The sequence below is a fragment of the Canis lupus genome, chromosome 2 (genome assembly GCF_048164855.1).
Source record: "Canis lupus baileyi chromosome 2, mCanLup2.hap1, whole genome shotgun sequence".
In the NCBI taxonomy this organism is placed as follows: Eukaryota; Metazoa; Chordata; class Mammalia; order Carnivora; family Canidae; genus Canis; species Canis lupus.
The window spans coordinates 69,788,264-69,810,204 of NC_132839.1; the positions used below are offsets into that span (position 1 = coordinate 69,788,264).

General features: G+C 40.5%; 1 long non-coding RNA gene across 1 annotated transcript; it reads right to left on the reverse strand.

Moving 5' to 3' along the window:
- Window positions 1–19,315: 19,315 nt before the first annotated feature.
- Window positions 19,316–21,646, reverse strand: LOC140610471 (uncharacterized). Its single transcript, XR_012012118.1, has 2 exons — window positions 21,244–21,646; window positions 19,316–19,680 (listed from the first exon to the last, which is right to left on the reverse strand). It is a non-coding gene; the product is annotated as an uncharacterized lncRNA (long non-coding RNA).
- Window positions 21,647–21,941: the final 295 nt, after the last annotated feature.

The following is a 21,941-nucleotide window of genomic DNA, read 5'->3' on the forward strand; positions in this document are numbered from 1 at the left end:
GAGATCTATTCTATTGGAAAATAAAATTTTTATTGAATTAAGTAGCCTTGCTGGTCTATAGTACTTTTCATACGAATCTAGATCATACATATTATGTTCCTCAATTGGCATGAATTATATACACACACACACACACACACATATACATATAGTAAGTATGTATAAATATATATATATAAATTTTAAAATATATATATATATATAGCTCAATAGTCACCACAGGTAAGGAAAATGATGGTGAAGTTTGCCTGAAATGCCATAATTCACGTAGCCATTGGTCAGTCATGCCAGGATTCATTACTGAGTATCTAGCAGGTGCTAGGCATGGTGCTGCATAATGGTGGTATAACAGTGAGCGGATCATTATGTAGTAGAATTTCTGCTTGGAAAAACACAGTTGGCTGCAGAGTGAATAGATTACAGGGTAGAGTAGCATGTAATAAAAGGAGATTAGATGACTAATTGGCAAATAAAGGAAATGTGTAAAACTCTCAGGACTTGATGCTGGGGAGAGAAAAAAAGGAGATATTAAGGACACCTCCTGGATGTCAAACTTACTACCTGGATGATGTGCTGAAGAGAGCTTCTAGCAACAATCATGCTGGGGTATTGACTGATGAGTATCCTTTTTCAGACAATCCCTGAAAAGCCCCTAGTTAGGTTGGGGTATCGCCACAGGCACTTGACTTATCTCAAGAGTTTGCATGCTCATAAATTCATTCAACTTCAAGACTCACTAATTATACTCTCATATTTTAAGCCTATTATGGAAGAAATTCAAACCACATGGGTGTTTGTCTACAAGCCAGAATTTGCTCAAGATAAGCCAGTAGTAATAACTTAACTTCAGGCCTGGTGGTTCTTGAACATACTTAAACCTTGGGACAGAAGCAGGGAGAAGGTGGCTAATAAACATCTCAGAATTCTTTCCAGATGGAAAACAAAAACTCTCTTTTTCTGATTTCCCCTTAAACTTGTCATTATTTGGCAGAAATAGTCAAAATAAATGCACCATGCTTCAAAGGAGCCAGCACATAAGAGACCAGACAGCAGCAAGATGAATCCACTTGTCTCAGCAGACATATGCTCCGAACACAGATGTTCAGGAAATGAAGGGCAGGCACTTGTGATAATGTATTGCATCATTTCTTTGACCTCAAGATAAAAGCAAACACGAAAAGCAAAATGTGCCACTCACCAGGCTGTAAAAATGAAACCTGCCACACAGTTCTGATCTATGGCACGAATTCTGTCTTTGCCAGAAAGATGGAGTATTCTCGTCAGGATGCCAGCTCTTCCTTGTCTTGCATGTGATTCTTTGTGAAAGAGGGATGAAATCGTGGAATAGAAAAAGAAGGTTTTAAAATCTAATTTAACTTAACTAATACATCAGGCTACCATCACTGAACTATTCTGAAAGGATTTAAAAAAAAAAAAAAATAGGCAAGCACTTACCCAGCTTCCAGTGCAACAGACTCTGGATGCATTTCTTTACCACTGCTCACAGCGGCCTTACAAGGAGCCAATTGCAGACTTTGTGCTTTTTTTTTTTTTTTCTTCTAAGGATTTTATTTATTCATGAGAGAGAAAGAGAAAGAGAGAGAGAAAGAGAGAGAGAGAGAGAGAGGCAGAGACACAGGCAGAGGGAGAAGCAGACTCCATGCAAGGAGCCTGACATGGGACTCAATCCCAGGATTCCAGGATCACGCCCAGGGCCAAAGGCAGTGCTAAACCCCCGAGCCACCCAGGGCTGCCCCAACATTGTGCTTTTTTACAAATTGTAGGTTTGTGGCAACTCTGTACTGAGCAAGCCTACTGGCACTGTTTTCCCACTATCATTTATTTTTTTATTTTTTTATTTTTCTTTTTATTTATTTTTCCCACTATCATTTCTTACTTCATGAATCTGTGTCATTTTTTGGTAATTCTTGCCATATTTCAAGCCCTTTCATTATTTTATTATTGATTATTATTATTATTATTATTATTATATTTACAGTGATTTGTGATCAGTGATTTTTCATACTACTATTGTAATTTTTTGAAGGTGCCACAAATCACACTCATATAACACAAGAAATTTTATTAATAAGCGTGTGTGTTCTGAGTGCTCCACTGACCAGCCGTTCTCCATTTCTCTCCATCCCCTCAGGTATCACTATATCCGGAGAACACAACAATATTAAAATTAAGCCAATTAGTAGTCTTACAGTGAACAATAAGTGTTCAAGTGAAGGGAAGAGTCTCACCTCTCTCACCTTAAATCAAAAGCTAGACGGATGCCTCGGTGGCTCAGCCGTTGAGCATCTGCCTTCAACTCAGGGCGTGATCCTGGAGTCCCAGGATTGAGTCCCACGTCAGGCTTCCTGCATGGAGCCTGCTTCTCCCTCTGCCTGAGTCTCTGCTTCTCTGTCTCTCATGAATAAACATTTTTTTTTATTTATTTATGATAGGCACACAGTGAGAGAGAGAGAGGCAGAGACACAGGCAGAGGGAGAAGCAGGCTCCATGCACCGGGAGCCCGATGTGGGATTCGATCCCGGGTCTCCAGGATCGCGCCCTGGGCCAAAGGCAGGCGCCAAACCGCTGCGCCACCCAGGGATCCCTCTCATGAATAAATAAATAAAATCTTTTAAAACAATGAATAAATAAATACATACATAAATAAAAGCTAGAAATAATTAAGCTTAGGGAGAAGACATGTCCAAATTCGAGAAAGGCCCAAAGCTAGACTTCTTGCACCAAACAACTAGCAAAGTTGTGAATGAAAAAGAAAAAATTCTTGAAGGAAACTAAAAGGGCTATTCTAGTGAATACACAAATAAGAAAGCAATACAGGTTCATTGCTGATTTGGAAAAAGTTTTGAATAGAAGATCAAACCAGCCACATCATTCTCTTAAGCCAAAGCCTCACCCAGAGCAAGGCCCTAACCCTCTTTGATTGAGTGAAGTTTGAGGCAGGAGAGAAAGCTGCAGAAGGAAACTTGGAAGCTCACAGAGGTTGGCTCATGAGGTTTTAAGGAAAGAAGCTGTCTCCCTAATATCAAAGTGCAAGGTGAAGCCATAAGTGCTGATGTAGAAACTACAACCAATGATCCAGAAGACCTAGCTAAGATCAGTAATGAAGGTGGCCACGCTAACAACAGATGTTGGATGTAGACAAAATGGCCTTCTGTTGGAAGAAGATACCACCCAAGACTCATAGCTAGAGAGGAGAAGTCAATGCCTGGCTTCAAAGCATCAAAGGACAGCCTGGCCCTCTTGTTAAGGATACTCCTTAGGATAGCACAGCTGATGACTTTAAGTTGAGCCAATGTTCATGTACCATTCCAAAAATCCTAGGGCCCTGAAGAATTATGCTTAATCTGCTCTGCCTGTGCTCTATAAATGAAACCACAAAGCCTGAATGACAGCTCCTCTGCTTATAATGGTTTGTTGGATATTTTAAGCCATTGTTGAAGGCTGTATATCAGGAAAAAAAGATTCCTTTGAAAACATTACTGTTCATTGACAGTGTGCCTGGTGAACCAAGAACTCATGCAGATATACAACCAGGTTAGGGTTTTTTCCATGCCTACCGACACAGATTCCGTTCTGCAGCCCATGGATCAAGGAGTTGTTTTGACTTTCAAGGGTTATTATTTAAGAAATACATTTTGTTAGGTTATAACTTCATAGATAGTGATTCCTTTAATGGACTGGTGCAAAGTGAGCTGCAAACCTTCCAGAAAGTATTAGCCATTCTACATGCCGTTGAGAACGTTCATGGTTCCTAAGAAGAGGCCAAATTTTAAAATGAGCAAGTTTGGAAGAAGTTGATGCTAACCCTCAGAAATGACTTTGAGAGATTCTGAACTTGAGTAGAGGATGCAACTGCAGATGTGGTAGAAATAGCAAGAGAACTGGAATTAGAAGTAGAGCTTGAATTGCTGCAATCCCATGCTAAAACTTAAATAGAACGGGAGTTGCTTCCTTTTTTTAAGATTTTATTTATTTATTTATTTATTTATTTATTTATTTATTTATTTATTTATTTTTATTTGAGAGAGACAGAAAGAGAGCAGGGAGAGGGAGGAGGAACAGAGGGAAAAGGACAAACAGACTCCATGCTGAGCACAGAGCCTGATTCAGGGCCCTATCTCATAACCCTGAGATGATGACCTGAGCTAAAATCCGGAGTCAGGTACTTAAACAACTGAGCCACCCAGGAACCCCAATCAGGATTTGCTTCTCACAGATGAGTGAAAAAATGTCATTGGTTTCTTGTGATGGAACAATTATTGAAAAGACAGCAAAGCGTTTAGAATATCACATAATCTTAGTTAATAAAGCAACTGCAGGATTTGGGAGGATTGACTTCACTTTTGAAAGAAGTTTCAGTGTGGCTAAAAATGTATCATATGCTACAGAGAAAGCATCTGGGAAAGGAAGTCAGTTGGTATGGCAAACTTCATTGTCGCCTTATTTTTAGAAATTGCCACAGGCCTCCCCACCTCACTCTAGCAACCATCACCCTGATCAGTCAGCAGCCATCAACATGGAGGCAAGACCGTCCACCAATGAAATGATTATGCCTCAGATGACAGTACTTCAGAGCAAGAAAGTACTTTTTAATTAAGGTCTGTACATTGTTTTAATCCAGAATGCTCTTGCACACTTATTAGACTACACTTAATGTAATATAAACATGACTTTTACATGCTCTGGGAAACTAAAAAGGGATTTTTGCTTTATTGTGGTGGTCTGGAACTGAACCCGCAGTATCTCTGAGGTATGCCTCTATGTTCCCTTGTTTTCTTTTCTTCTTTCAATTTTTAAACTTTTATTTTTATTTGTTTATTTTTTTTTTAGTAATTTCGATACCCAATACGAAACTCAAACTCACAACCCTGATACCAAGAGTCACATGGTCTACTGACTAAAGCCAGCCAGAAAACACTCTGTATTTTCTCCATTTTCAAATGAGCAAACCAGAGTTTGGCCAGGTTACCTAACTTGTCTAAGGTCACGTGGCTGGGATTTAGCAGGGCCAGAGCCTAAACCTGGATCTAATTCTGAAGTTCACATGGTCCTCTAATTCTGGCTTCTTCTCAGTATGTGATACTGTATAAACACAAAGCTGTAGAGTCATAACACAAATAAATGAAAGAATCAGGATAACACAAGACAGCTTACATTTGGACACTAAGCTATGGGTTACTTAGTATAAAATTACAGGGTTTCAGACATGCAAACAATATAGTGAAGCGTGTATATTCTTTGGAGGTAGACGGAGCCATCCTGAATCTCAGCCCTCACTCTACTTGCTGTGTGATCTAGATCAAATGGTGTGACCTCCTTGCTGCAGATTCCTCATCTAAAAAATAGTTTTTCCCATTTCATGAAGTTTTTTAAATTAGATGATGTGAACAAATGATCTGTCAATATGCCTAGTACACAGTATATGCCCCAAAATGTCAACTTCATGTCACCTCAAGTTAAAGACATTATGAGATGGAAAAAAGAGGAATTCATTTGCTAAAGTAGTATCTAACTGGCAACTTGAGAGAGTCCTCATGATAAAATTGTGTATAGACTCACATATATGTATGTACATGTATATACACATATACACACATTTGAGTATTATATTTGGTAGAAAACAAGTTCTTTCAAACCCTATTATCATTATATCTATGAGAGACCTAGTCATCCAGTGGTCTGCTAGGAAAAAAAAAAAAGTAAATTTCCTATTAGTGTCACCAGCACTATGGACAATGCACACATGTGCACCACCAGCTCAAGCCCCGGGAAGAAGGAGTGCCAATGCACCAATTAGCATTGCAGGCTTCCAATCTTATCTGCCATTCTTTCTACACAAAAATGACACTCAGAGCATCTGGGTTAAGCTCAGTAGGTTAAGCATCTGCCTTTGGCTCAGGTCATGATCCAAGGATCCTGAGATTGAGCCCTGCATCAGGCTGCTCAGAGGAGAGCCTGTTTCTCCCTCTCCCTCTGCTGTTCCCCCTGCATGTGTTCTCTCTCTCTGTGTCTGTCAAATAAATAAAATATATATATCTAATTTATATATAATTATATATAATTATATATTATGTAATTTTATATATATATATAAATCCAATTTATATATAAAACACAAAACTTGACACTCAAATATAGTTTTGCAGGGTAATGGGTCATGTCATCTCTGGTTAAATAAAAACAATTGCCTAATTAAAAAGTGATAAATTCTAATTCCATTTTTTTAAATACAAAATACACCAAAAAAAAGCCCCCAGGAAATATCTCCTCTTCTTGTTATGGCTGCTTTACATAATTTGTTTACACTGTTACAATTTTATTATAGAGACCCTACCATTTTACTCAGACTTTTTCTTCAACATCGCACAGTAATTTTTAGCACAGTGGTTAAATCTCTGAAAGCAGACCTCCATATCTGTGTCCTTGAGCTGGGCACTTGACTTCTTTAAGGCTCAAGCATTCAAAAATAAACTGCCACCTTACAGGGCTGTGTGAAGACAAAGTGAAAATGATCCATGTAAAACTCTAGCAGAATTCTAGGTAGAAAGTAAGAACTCAATAAAATTATTATATTTTATAAGTAGGAGGACTTTTTTTCCCACTGCAAATGACAAAAAGACAAATTTCAACTGACTTCAGCAAATGGAAGCAAATTTATTTTCAAAATGGAAAGTCCAGATGTAGACACCACGGAGTCTCAATCAATGTGGCATCTCTTGCTCAGAGACAAACTCTTCCCCAAGGGTAGCAGGATAGCTGCAGTGGACCAGGTGAGAGCCCAAACCCTACCCCCACTGCAATTCCAAGATCAGCAGAGAAAGCCTCTTCATATTAGCACCTGCATATATCCCAGGATTCCTTCTGATTGGACCAACCTGAGTCTCTTTGCTTACCCAACACAGGAACTGTTGCTGGGAGAATTTGGTGTTTTGATTGGCTAGTTGTGGTAAGTTAATCAATAGTTGCCCAAAAAAGTCCCATGCCTTGATCCCAGGAACCAATGAATATAACACCTTGCATGGCAAGAAAGACTTTGCAAAGGTGATCAAATTGAGGATCTTGAGATAAAAAGATTATCCTGGACTATCTGGGCCCAGTGTAATCATAGAGATCCTTATAAGAAAGAGGCAGGAGAGTCAGAGATCAGGTAATGTGGCAATGGATTCAGAGATTAAAGAGCACAAGCCAAGAGATGTAGGCATGTTGGACAAGCTGGAAGTAATGAGGACTATACTCTCCACCTAAGGCCTCCGAAAGGAATTAGCCCTGCCTGCTGACACCATGATTTTAACCTCATAAGAACCATTTTGGACTTCAGACTTCATGAACTGTGAACCACTAAGTTTGTGATCATTTATTTACAGCTGTACCAAGACAACCAATACACTAGTCTTCACTCACAATCTTTACCTCCAGAGTGCTCAGATGACATGGATGGAAATGGAAGAGGATGGGGATAGAGGAAGAATAATTTTCCAGAAGGAAAACAGAGATCCTGTTACCAGAAGAGAAGAAGGCAAAAAAGTGTCCAGTGTCTGCGTATCAACATTGGCTTTGTAGCTGCACTGTTCTTTTTGTTTTTTCTTCAAATTCGGCTTAAATGACACTACAATAGCAGAGTACTTTCTTGAGTAGCTTTGCAATAATATACTTGCTTCGCCTTCTGTACTCGTACATTGGATTCTTGAAATCCAAATCCTGCTCATCCTAGATATGCATGAGGTTTAGATAACAAGATGGAGGTGACTTATATAGCAAGTCACCATGTTGTCTATTCGTATGGATCACGTCACATGAAAGTATTTGATAGCAGCGCCTAGATGGCTCAGTCAGTTAAGTGTCCAACTCTTGATTTTGGCTCAGGTTGTGATCTCAGGGTCTTGAGATCGAGCCCTGTGTTGGGCTCCACACTCAGCATGGAGTTTGCTTGTCCCTCTCCCTCCCCTTCTGCCCCTCCCCCTGCTTCCACTTACTCTCTCTGAAATAAACAAAATCTTAATAAAATATCTGATACTAGTAATGAATGTGGCCAGACAAATGCAAAACAGTTACAGCAACCTAAGTGTTGGGGCTTCTTGCACTAGCAGGCCTGTTCATCTTGAAGACCCCGTTTTCTTCCTTTGAGTCTTGATTTGAGACCCTACAGAATATCAGGAAATGAATGAACAAAGTGAGGTCAGAGCCATCTTCTGGAATCACTCCATAGTCATGGCATTGATTGTAAGGGCATGCAACAACCTCTTTGGGGTACAGAGAGAATGGACATGTGGGAGGTGTGGAGGTTGAAGAGTTCTGAGTTTGGGATGTTGGGACAATACTAAAAAGAGTGAATGGGTGACGGGCACTGGGGGTTATTCTGTATGTTAGTAAATTGAACACCAATAAAAAATTTAAAAAAAAAAAGAAATCTGATTAAGAGATCAGAAGCACTAAATTCCAGGATCAATTTCACCATCATCCAGCTTTCTCTTCTACGTGATATAAAAACAGTATCATTGAATCCAGCACCGGCATGATGGAGGAGGTTTTTAGTGGGAAAATGGGCTGGAAAAAGTATTATCTTTCTGAGAGTAGTAGTGATAGAGATATATATGAAATAATCCAGAAGATTTTTTCAAAATTCCAAATAAAACAATCTCAGAGTTGTCCCTTCCCTCCCCCTCTGCCCATCCTTCCCTAGCAACCCAAATTAATTCTGTTATTCTCCTGTGAGGGCCTTGGATAATATGGCAGAAGTCTTGCAGGTGGTTTTGTTCATCATCATTCCCCAAGGCCACCTCTGCCCCACCTCTGCCCATTAAGAACCAAGGTCTAGACTGTTTAATTTCTTTGTGTTTTTCTGACTATTTTCCATTCTATGCACTGTTTTTCTGGGTGTATGAATTAGGTGGACACTGGAGAAAGTGTGGAATTACTATCATTGCCCTGTGTTCAACCCACTGTTTTTTTCTGGGTCAGAGAACAGACAGGTCTCTATGCCACCAGGCATATCCAGAATGCAGGGCACTATCCCAACCCTGAAGCAGCCTCAGCCTGGCCAGGCCTCATAAGGAAAGTCCTGAGTCCTAGACAAATATGCTGAAGTGAGAAGCCAAATCTGGCTGCTACAATCTGCTGTCTCCCATAGTGACATTCTGGCCACGACAAAATATGGCAGGTTCAGAAACTCAATTTTCCCTGACAATCGAGCATCAGGCCCTGACAAGACAAGCTGCTTCATTATCTGTCTGGGAGGAAGGGACAAACAATTTTGTTGAGTCAGTAATGGTAGAGCGTAGTAGATGTTTTATCCAGGGAAATATTTGTCATCTAGTGCCGTGGTGGACCATTAACAAGTCATTTCTAGGACGGCTCTAAAAATGAAATCATCTTTATTTGATATAGTGTCATTACCACTATTTATTACCCAAACCAAACATTCAGCTCATTGGGAGATTGAGTAAATCAGCAAATGAGAAGACATTAGAAAGCTAACTAGAAAGAATCTCTGCTTTATCAAAGTTATTTTTTTAAATAAAGAATAATTAACCCACAGTGTTATATCAGTTTCAAGTGTACAGTAAAATAATTCTAGAAAGCTAACTAGAAAGAATCTCTGCTTTATCAAAGAAAATTATTTTTTAATAAAGAATAATTAACCCACAGTGCTATATCAGTTTCAAGTGTACAGTAAAATAATTCAATATTACTATGCATTTCTCAGTGCTCATCAAAAGGTGTACCCTTAATCCCCCTTGTCTATCTCACCCTCCCCCCATCTCCAAGTGTCCATCCATAGATGAATGAATAAAGAAGAATTCATATATAAATACAATGGAATATTACTCAGTCATAAATAAGAATGAGATGTTGCCATTTGCAACAATATGGATGGAGCTAGAGAGTATTACACTAAGTGAAATAAGCCAGTCAGAGGAAGACAAATACTATGATTTCACTCACATGTGGAATTTAAGAAACAAAACAAATGAACATAAAAAGCTATTAACTTTTCAAAAGAAGGACAATTTTAAAAATTAGAAGACTGTCATGATTTTTATAAGAAAAAGAGGAATCAAGAGAGCGCTAGTGAGTGGTAACTTCATGTCAGAACCTGTGCTACCTCCTTCACATTCATGGTTTTAGTTACACTTCACAACAATACTTAGGACTGTGTTCATTTTATAGATGAAAATCTTGAGAACCCAAAAGCCAGAACTCATTAAGTAAAATGATTTCCCCAAGTGCTCCTGGTATATGAGTGAGAAGAAGAAACCCTCTTTCTTCCTTTTCTGGTACAACCTCAATATGTCTCTTGGTTTAAACTGCAGTGTTTGCCCTCTCACACCAATCATTCTGTGGCCTTTTCCTGATAGCATTGAGGTAATGGTGTGTCTAGAGCAGAGCCTTAGTCATCACCACAAGACACTGTGCATCTGACTACACGCTTGTCTGGGACTCTTTGACAAGTCATATCTGTGATTCGGGACTTTTGTTTCCCAGTGACAGAAACCTACATCAAATCGATAAAAGATAAAGAGGAACTTGGTTGGCACATATTGGAGCATTTGAACAGAAGCCTAAGTAACCTGATGTGAGGAAAATAGGATCTATTGCTCTTTAAGAAAACTGGAACCTGGGATTCAAGAATGCACAGGATGCACACACACACCCTCTCTCTCTCTCTCTCTACCCATCCTTGTTTCTAAGTACTCTGCATAATCCTCTACTACTACATGCTGGTTTGCTCCATTCAGGAGGAAACATGTCTTCCAACCTCTGGAGAAGGATTGACTAATACTTATTCTTGTCATAGGTTTAGAAATCGGCTCACCTTGTGTTGGGCTCCCACCTTTGGGCCATCATCTAAAGCCAGAGAAATAGCTCTGTATGATCATGGTAGCTCCTATGCCAACAACACGAATGAAGAGGAAAAAATTACTCTCCAGAACAAGGAGGCTACTGAACTGACAATAGCACTGACATCCAGGACACAATGGAGATTTACAGCCAAGAGGCAAGGGAGAAGCTGCTGGGAAGTTAGGTAAACATTTCAATGTCCCAAGAACTCTGTTATGTTTTCAAACTGAAAGTAGGTTGTTGTCAAGACTTCAGAGCATGCACACACTCACTTATTCATTCCTCAGACATTTACTGGTGCTAAAATAGAAGGAAAAAATAAGAATAAGATATGATCCCTACCCTCAGAGTTTACTGCCTGCCGGGGAGAACAGACAAGTATACTAATGATGTCAGTATTGTGAGCAGAGTGTATTAATGAAGGTCCATAGAGGGCAGTGTTTTTCATGCTGTATGCTGAGACCCATTGGCAAGTCATTAAATCAATTTAGTGGGCTGCAGACAGCACTTAAAAAAAAGAAAAGAAAGGAGAAAAAAATTGGCCAGAATATATCAGTGTGCATTGCACAGTAGTAAAGCTGTAAGAATCTGGTGAAACAATTGTGGTTCAGTTGTGTGGGAGGCTGTGTATGTGCAGGTTTGTGTACCAAGTCATGCTGTAAAATCCATTTCTTACTCTAGGTCATTGTCAGAAATGTTTGAAAGATGCTAACGCGATGTGAGTAGGAACCCAGAGAAGAGGCATGTAGATGAGACTAGTAGGAGGTAGAAGAGGAAAAGATTTCTGAAGAAGGGAGCTCTTAATCTGAATCTTGGAGAAAAGGCAGCAATTCAAAGATGGCAAGTGGCTCATGATTCAGGCACAGAGAATTGAGAAGGCTGTGTAGACTAGGAAGTACCTTGGCTGCCCTGTGCAATAGACTAGGTGCTGTGCTGGCTCAGGTGTTACAGTTGGGATCCCTCCAGCTACAGTCCCAGGACTGGGAGCTGCTGGTATAGAATGGGGAGGCAGGCCACAGATGTTTGACAAAAAACAGAAAGTCATGGATGACAATGAGAATGTAGCCCTCTAAAAATTTTGAAATGTCCAAGTTTGCCTCTATTTGGGGAACCAGAGAAAGCTGTGTGAAGGAGGGAGCATTTCTGAATTATCTTTGAATCCTTCAATAGGTTTGGCCCGGGATTAATAGTGTTGGGCTTGTGTGGTTGAGCCTGATGAGTCAGGTGAGGAAGAAAGAGGAGAAGGAGACACTCCAAGAGCATTTCAAAGCCCAAGAGAAGGCGGATACTGTGAATGGTCACACCCCCTGCTCAGTGAAGCTCCTTCAAACCAACTGTAGTAGTAGTTCTTTAAGGGAATCGTAGGTGCCATGCCAAAGAAAATTTCATTCACTTCTCAACACTTTCAAATATGTGCACTGGATGACAGCCACCTCACGTCAGAGTTAAGCACTAAGATTTGTAGTCAGATGCCAGGGTTCAAACCCACTTACTTGCTGTACTTAGTTACCTAATCTTTCTGTGCCTGAGAGTTCTCATGGGTAAAACCATATCTATGGCAGCCAAGGAAGCATGCTGCTCAGACCCTCTTCAAGAAAGAACTGGATCTTCAGCTAAGAGTAGTGTCCTTGCCTATCGGTGGTTACCGGCAGTGCCACTGGGGCCCAAAGCAGAATTTATGCTCAGGCCATACTCTTCTCAGAAGCCCTTAGTCAATGAAAGACCATGGTGGGAACACTGGAGCCTGGCCATATTGTCCAACACGGGACTCTGCTAGAAGGTAAGCTTTGGGGGATCCCTGGATGGCTCAGCAGTTTAGCACCTGCCTTTGGCCTAGGGCATTATCCTGGAGTCCCAGGATCGAGTCCCACATCAGGCTTCCTGCATGGAGCCTGCTTCTCCCTCTGCCTGTGTCTCTGCCTCTCTCTCTCTTTCTCTCTCTCTCTTGCCCTGTCTCTCATGAACAAATAAATAAAATCTTAAAAAAAAAAAAAAAGAAGGCAAGCTTTGCTTTGGGTTTCCCCACTGGGGCTGACAAGGCTTTGTCAAAGCTGTGTGGTCAGAGGCTCACTTACCTACCAAGCCCTGCTTCCTCCTGACATTTCCCTTTCTAAGGTATCAGATCTACTCTGTGGTCTGAAGACTCTTTTCACCCAGTCCTTCTTCCTTCCCTTTTGTCGTTCATAGGCAAATGCCCAAGAAGCCTCTTGCACTGTCTGAGCATTTATCTATTTCCTTAAGTGGACACAATCCCTCCTTATGGCGCCACCCCGGGTGTCTCAGGCCTTGGATTGCTATTCTTTCTACACTCAGTCCCTAAATAAACCCCCTGAGTTTCTAGGACTTTAATGCTGTCTCTGTGTTGAAGACTCTCAAATTTGTGACTCCAGCCCCGAGCAGTCTTCTGAACTCCAGATACTTACATCCAATACCTTTTTAATGCCTCTGCTGGCTTTCCAATAGGAGCCTAAAACTCAATGTGTCCAAGTCCAAACCCTTGATCTTTTCTCCTAAATCTGTCCCTTCTTCAATCTTTCCTGTCCTGCTAAATAGCAATTCTATATTTATAGTTGCTGAGGGCAAACACTTTGATGTCATTCTTGATTTCTCTCATTCTCTCAGAGCCCACATCCAATCCATCAGTAAATCCTGTGGGTTCTACCTAAAAATACATGCTGAACCTGACCAGTTCTCACCATCTGCACAAGGACATCACTGGTTTGAGCCATCATGTCCTCTTCTCTGGATTACTGCAATATCTTCTGTTTTGACTTCCTACTTCTATCTGTGACCCCTTCAATCCAGTCTCAACACAGCAGCCAGAGTACCCTTTTAAAATGCAAACCAGAGCATATCATTTTTATCTCAAAGTCCTCCAAGATTTCCAGTCATCCAGAATAAAGCCTGTATACTCAAAATAATCTCTCAGCCCCCACGTTGCCTGGCCCCTCCTCCACATTTTCCCCCTTGTTTACTCAGTTTTATTTTATCCACATAGACTTCATTACTGACCCCCGAATACTCCAACTTATTCCTAGGTGGGATTTTGTATATGCTATCCCCTTTGCCTGGAATATTTTTCCCTCAGATATTTGAATGGTTCTCTCTTTTCTCCTTCATATTTCTGCTCCCCTGTACCTTATGGGGGATGCTATCTCTGGGCTCTGTAGGAAAAATCACATATACTAGCACATACTTTTACCTTCACTGCTGTACTTATTCTAACACTTTTAATATCTAACATAATTGATTTTTGTCTTATTTCTCTCTTCCCCTACGTGAGGATATAAGTTCCAGAAGGGCAAAATTTTACACCTTTCCCTCCTACTGTATCCCTAATGCCTATTTCAATGTCTCATATGTGGCAGGAACCCAATAAATGTCTGATGTACAAGCAAATGAATTGGGCTAATAATAGTAGTGTGGACCCCACATGGGGGGCTGTGGTCTCCAATAATTGGTTGTAAATAACCTAGTACAGTGCCTGGAACACAATAAGTGCTCAACAACAATGAGTTTGTGTTAATAATATTAGCAGTTCTTATGTAAGGTAGACACTTAAATGGTAGTGTCCATTCTGAGGACAAAGTTTGACATCAATAATAAAGGTGAGAGCCACAGAATCTATTTGTTCAGATTTCTTAACAGAAAACTTTAGGATAATATATCCCATGGAGGTGAAAATGACTCCCCCATTCTCTTCAGGCAAAGAGTAACTTCATGTTGGAAACATAGATGAACATAGATCTTGAATGTAGGCAGGATATAGGGGTCTTGTAATGTCCTTCTGCTATTATGCCCCAACTAGGCACTCAGACTCCCTAACCTCTGGAAATGTACAATGAGAGAGAAAACATAGAAAAAAATAAAAATAAAAAGCAATTCACAATACTACAAATGCAAACTTTGTAAAATGATGGTTAGGTTTCCTAAAGAATGTGATAGGACGTCAAACAAGGAAGAGACCATGGCCATTGGGAAAGACAACGCACAGCAAGCACAATTTGAATTGGATCCTGAAGAATGAGTAGGATTCTATCAAATAAGTAATGGCTGGGTCATCCAACTGGGAGAGAGGGAAGGTGGTGGGATGGAAGGTGAGCAGAGAAGCAGGAGAAACAGCATAAGAAAAGGTTGTAGAAAACTTCAGTTCAATTTGTCTTTCAGGTTTTGGGAGAGACTTTACTAAATCCAACCATCTCTCAACTTGCATCTGCAGACTCACCCATTCACTTAAATGGGGGACTTGGTGATTAAACACCTAGGATTCTGCTTAAACTTTTAGGGTAGAATTTTAAATTAAACCAAAGAAACAAAAAACAATGTTTAAAGAGTAAAGGCATGAATGGTAATAGTCAGCTATTTTGCAGTTAGAGCTATTAAAGTTTGAAGCTCAAGAAATTACATGTTTAAGTGCCTAAGTAGTCTTCAGTTGACTTTTAATTAACCTTTTTTTGCCATTTCTAATCTAGGGAAATTGAAAAATATTTTTATAGTCCAACGAAACTTATTTTGTAAAAGAATTCCATACATTTGAAAGTCACTCATAATCATCTTTGAAAACATGTGATGTTTGCAGCTGAATCAAGCCAGATTGTATTTATTCCTTATCAATTCTGGTTATCTTGGCATTGCTCTCTTATTAATAAGATTCAGACAAAGCCTAGCCTTCCGGTGCAAAAGTGAAAACCCACAGTGGTTTAAAAATGATTTTCTCTAATCAGGCTGCATCTCATTAGTTGTGCTTCTTTTCTTTTAGATTCTGATGTTTGCAGAAGCATTTTGTAGGAGCATTATTTAAAACATGTCCTCCCTAGTGTGCACCTGCCTCTTCTTGCAGATTATTCTTCCTCAATCTTTCTGAGTTGAAGATTTGTTTATTCAACTTAATCTAAATCTCAATGAAGAAATTCTTCTTTTCGTCCTTCTCTTTTCAAAATAACACAAGCTAGACTTGCCTAAAAACATTTATAGAGGCCATGCCACTTAGTTTTCATATTGAAAACTAAATGATGGTAACTGCCTCACCTAGCTTCCTTGACACCCCAGATAATGAGGTTTTTATACCTCCTATGATAACTTGTCACTAAAAAGGATTCACTATTATGTCCGTCAGGGTAGGCTAGGTCATGCTGTGATAACAACCAAGTGTTACGGTCATGGGGGCTTGGCAGAAAATAAGTTTTTTCCACACACAGGGTCTAATGTGGTTTGTTCAGAATGCTTTTCCATCTAGTGACTCAGGGATCCAGGCTGTCTTCATATTATAATACAGCTGCCTTCGCATGTCATTTCTTTTACTATTTTTTTCATTTCAACTTTTTATTTAAATTCCAGTTTATTAACATCTATAGTGTAATATCGTTTATTTTTAAATTATTTTTATTATATTTTTTCTTATTATTTATTTATTTTTTTAATTCAAACTCAATTTGCCAATGTATATATAGTGCATCATGAGTTTCAGATGTAGTGAACACTACATATTGTATAATATTAATTTCAGGAGTGGAATTTAGTGATTCCTCACTTACATATAACACCTGATGCTCATCACAAGTACTCTCCTTAATCCCATCACCTATTTAACCCATCTCCACCCACCTCCTTCAATCAACCCCCATTTTGTTCTCTGTGGTTAAGAGTCTGTTTTATGGTTTGCCCTCTTTTTTCCCCTCTACGTTCATCTGTTTTGTTACTTAAATTCCACATATGAGTGAAATCATGTGGTATTTGTCTTTCTCTGACTGACTTATTATGCTTAGCATAAAACACTTTAGCTCCATCCATATCTTGCAAAAGCAAGATTTCATTCTTTCTGATGGCTGAGTAATAGTCAATTGCATATATATGTATATGTATATGCATATATATATGCAACTTTATCCATTCATCAGTCGATGGGCATTTGGAATCTTTCCATAATTTGGCTATTGTGAATAATGCTGCTATAAACATTAGGATGTTTATGTCCTGAACATTGTGTCCCTTCAAATCAGTATTATTGTATCCTTTAGGAAAACACTTAGCCATACAAGTGCTAGATTATAGGGTAGTTCTACTTTTAACTTTTTTTTTTTAAGATTTTATTTATTCACTCATGATAGACACACAGAGAGAGAGACAGAGGCAGAGACAGAGGCAGAGGGAGAAGCAGGCTCCATGCAGGGAGCCCGACATGGGACTTGATCCCCAGACTCCAGGATCGCACCCTGGGCCAAAGGCAAGCGCTAAACTGCTGAGCCACCCAGGGATCCCCTACTTTTAACTTTTTGAGGAACTTCCATAGTGTTTTCCAGAGTGACTACATATGTCATTTCTAGGGTCACTTGATCATGGTTAGAGAGGAAAGGAGCACACAGGCTTGTAACTGCCTCAGCCTGGAAGTAACGTATGTCACTCTACTTCTGATTCTTTGGCCAATAAGACTCATGTGACTTCCACTTAACTGCAAGGGAGAGTGCAGAATGAGGGGGGCTGCATGAAATAGTTGGCAAGTAATGTCTCTGCCTCAATTACACGACTGATTTGATGCTGTGCTGAGCCAAGTTCAGAAGAAGCACGTGGGTACCATAGAATTTTCAGCATATTGAAATCATTATCCAGAAGTAATCTGGAGTACAAGTACACGTGTTCTGAAGACAGTATTTGACTTTGACCATTCTCCTAGATACCCTGAGCCTCAGAACATTCATCTGTAAAATGGGGAGAATACCACCATAGGCAGGTTGGGAGGAGTAGACATAGTGATTATAAAACATCTGGAAAAGACCAAATAAGTGTCTAGTTTTAAAAGTAGCAATTATCATTGTATTTTAGTGATAATGATAAAAAAGCAATATTATCACTATGCAAAATAATTAATTAGTTATATTTAATTTGCCAAAAATAATGAAAACAATTTTGAAATATAAGCATCCCTAAGACTCCCTAGCTGAGTTCAGAATCAGTTTTGACCTTACATTTAATTTACTTTTAGCAGAAAATGTAGCATATTATTACCTTTAGAATTTCCCATTTCAGATGGAAAAAAAATCAAGCTTTTAGAGTAATTGCAAAATTTTTAAAGGGACCTCAGTGAAAGCAGAGAGGGAAGTTTCCATGGCAATATCTGAACGACACAAAGGGAAAGGAAGAAGAGAAGGGGGAGCATTTAATGAGCACTTACATGATGGTAAGTGGTGTGCTTGGCATTTTATATCTGGTATCTGTCTAAAACAAGGGGAAAAGCTATGAGATCAGTATGATGGTCATAGTTTTATGAAAGAACAAACAAAAACCAAAGGTAGAGATAGCTTTCTCAGTCAACCGTTTAAAACATGGCCCGAGTAGGATACAAGCCTACCTTTGCCTGCACCTGGTGCTCAGGCTATCCCAGCACTATTGAGCATTGAATCTTTCCATGTCCTGTGCTGAATATCCCATTTCCCTGGCCTTCTTTCTCTTTGTTCCCAGCCTTTATAGGGGCCTTTCCAGGGTTAGCATACAAAGCTGTCTCCACTCTGACCTCTCACCAGCACACCAGGCTCCTATTTCCTTCTGAAAATAGGATTCCTTAGGTCCATTGCCTTGCCTACTCACGATCCTCCTTGTAAGAAGAAGCCTATGATACCAGATGACAGAGCAGTGGTGTAGCACAGACATCAGTGGCAACCATCCTAGCAAGGATCACTTGGGCAAGAATTATCAATGGCAGCCCAGTCCAATGGAAGCCCAATCCTCTGATAAGGAGCAGAATACTTCCCTGGTCTCAAAGGGTCTCCCTGCAGAGTTTTTAGTAGTTGAAAGGAGACAAACAGTAACTATACAGTAGAGAAAGTAGATGATATATTGTGTGATCAAAATTAATATCAGCAAGGAGGAGCAGATGGCCATCACATGCCTCTGGATGTGACGTGTTGAGAAGGAAACACCATCACATATGATTATTGCTGTCAGAACACATAACCTGCATCTAATCATAGGGGAAACAGCAGACAAACCCACACTGAAGAGTAGTCCACAGCTGGCCAAGATTCTGTGAAATGTCCATCTGAGGAATCTTCCAGATGAAAAGAGACAAAGCATATGTGGCCACTAGCTGGACCGTATCCTGTACCGGAAGAAAGGGCTTTAAGGACGTTATTGAGACAACTGACAAATATGGGATATTGGAAGTTAGATTAGATGAAAGTGTTGTAGCAATGTTACATTTTCCAAATGTAACAATATTGTGGTTAGGAGAATCTTCTTATTCTTAGGAACTACACACTGAAATATTTTGAGTAAAAGGGTGGAATGTATGTAACTTATTTTCAAATGATTCAGAAAAACAAATAATCATTTTGGAATTTATAATTTACACACAAGCTTGTGTATGTATATGCAGATGTGTGTGCATATATATATGGGGGGAGGGAAAGAGAATGAAAGAGATGAGATGATATGACAAATGTCGCAAAATGTTAAAAATTGCTGAATCTGGGAAAAGTATATTGAGAGGAAGAACTATTGCCAGCAATTCAATGAGCTTTAGAAGTTTAAATAAATTGAAGTTTCTATTAATAGCAAGCAATTGCTATGTGCCCATCATTTGCTATAGATTGTCCTAGGCAGGTCCCTAGCATTCCTTCTAAATTTTTCTTAGTGGCTCTGGATGTAGAAATTATGTCTTCATTTTCATGTTTAGACATGAGGAAGTTGAAACAGGCTGCTCGTGGCAGAATGTGCCAAGGTCTTGAATTTGAATTCAGATCGGGTTTATTCCTTTTCACTGCAAGAAGGGACAGTTCATGTGATGTCGGGCAGGAAGAGGTGAGGCTCCAGCTTCCAGCTCACAGCCTATTGGGAGGGTAGAGAAGGAAGATAAAGTAATTAGATTCCTCAGTGTGCTGTGGTAAGTACTGTTAAATTCTTCCACCCAGTATTTATTGCGTACCTTAACTGTGTGCCAGATGTTCTGCTAAGCTCTCTGGGACCAGAGCTGTGGACAGCAGAGACTCAGGCTCCACCTTCCCAGAATTTCTGTTCCACGGACAGATGGGGCTGACCCTGGTATGCGGGTGCTGGAGGCTCACAGGAGGGGCACCTACTCCACACCAGGAGGTTAAGGCATGTTTCCCAGAGGGTATCCTACTGGTGTCTTAATGGTTTTTCAGAGATAGAAGAACCTAGGAAATCTTGCTCATTCCTGTGTTCTGAAAACCTGGCACATAGGGAATTCACTATTGCTGAATCTAGAAAAAGGATATCCGAGTGTTCTGTATTGTGTGTAGTCTGTACTAGCCCTGATCTCATGAATGAATGGTTGGATGAAGGAATGAGTGTGTGAATTCCCTCATGGGACCGCAAGAAACCCAATGGGATCAGGTCTCTCAGAAATTTACCCTCCCTGTCATCCTTCCAGGTCATCAGAGCAAGCCAGTAGGTTCCAGCAAGCCTGTCCCTCCCTGATCTAGCAGTGAGTGGCCTTGGTGGTGGTGGCAGCGTGGTAATTAACCACAGTCATGGGTGTTCCCACTGTCCTGGCTTCTGTGTTTTGCCTTTAAGATGAGAGGAAATGCTTTATTAAGCAAAGCCATTCAGATCTCTCTTTCCTTCTCTCCCTTTTTGTCTTGATTTGCTGAACACTTTTTTAGGTTCTTGTGTTCACAGAAGAGAACAAAGCCACCTTCTCGAAGCTGTACCCTGGGTTTCGTTTTTGCCAATGCCATCCAAAGCCAGCAGCCCACGTACTTTTGTAGGTCAGAAACAAGTGCCCTCCAGCTTCCTCCAAGACGTCAGAATCAGCTCAGTAACGGAACAGTGTGCTTTCAGTTTTCCTCAGTGCTTTGGCATGATCTCATTTCATTTACAGAGTACACGTACAGAATGTTAGAGGCTCTTGTGGAGAAAATACTTGGGGATTTTTCACACTCCTTTTGGTAAACCTGGGAAGGAGCCTCGGGCCTGCCCCAAGGGGGAGAGGAGGTCTCCAGCTGGCCCACTTCTCTGCCCTTTGCTCAGCCAACCCTGCCAACTGGAGCTGCTTGCTTATTACTGTTCCATACCCTGGAGTTCCAGGAAACATTCCACTTGAAAAATAGATCTCACCGCCGGGGGGGTAGAAAAAAAAAGTTTGGAGCTGATCGATCAGCTTAAACACCTTCATAAACAAACTGAGGCTGAGAAAGGGAATCATTTGCCTGAAATCACATAGCTAATTAGTGATAGAGCAAGGAACGAAGTCCTCATCCTGGGTATCATTCCATTTTGTACTCTAGGGCATGAAATTGCTGGATGTGGCAAAAACAATCACAGTGAATGGAAAGACCCAATGATTTGGCCCAAAAGGAGAGAGAGAAAAAAAAAAAAGTAATAAATCCCTGAGAGCTGAAGTTTCTGACATGCCCCTCTGTAACTCACCCAACACACACACCCTCTGTGCCTGTGGAATCTGAGTTCCCTGACTCTGGAAGGTTGTAGAAGGTCTGCTGCATGCATCTGTTCCTCCAGGACAGAAATCCTATCAGAAATACCACTTTCCCCTCCAGAAACTGCTCTGGGCACAGTAGCTCACCACCATCTCTCTTGGCTGCTGAATGTTCTCGCAGGTAGGTAATGACTGGCAACATTCACCCCGTCCTCGATGACTAAGAGATTGAATCTCAGGCGTCACTGAAACCACGGATGGGAATGCTTCCTTTCTAATATAAAGTGACAAGGGTTCATGATTTTCAAGCTGCTCTAAGCTGCCTTGCTGGGGGCATAGAAAGACAATCTGCTTCCAGGTGAGGGACTCCAGTCTCCCCTACAACTTTCAAAAACCGTGGAAAAGAGCAAGTCCCCGAGCTACACAAAGTTCCTTCGAGAAGGCAAATATGGGTCTATTTTAGCTCCTTCCCATAGGGGCACCGTGGGCAGGGAGAGGCTGCCTGTGGGTGTCACTCTGTGCCCTCTGGAGGTGCTGGGCAGGAGCAGGAGGCCAGGGCAGTGACTGCACTGAACCAGCAGCTCCAGGATGGGGATGGGTCTTCGGGCAAACCTCACACCCTTAAATATGCTTCCTCCTCATATAGAGAAGGTGTCTGACAGCCTCCTTACTTAGAACTTCTTGTAGTTGT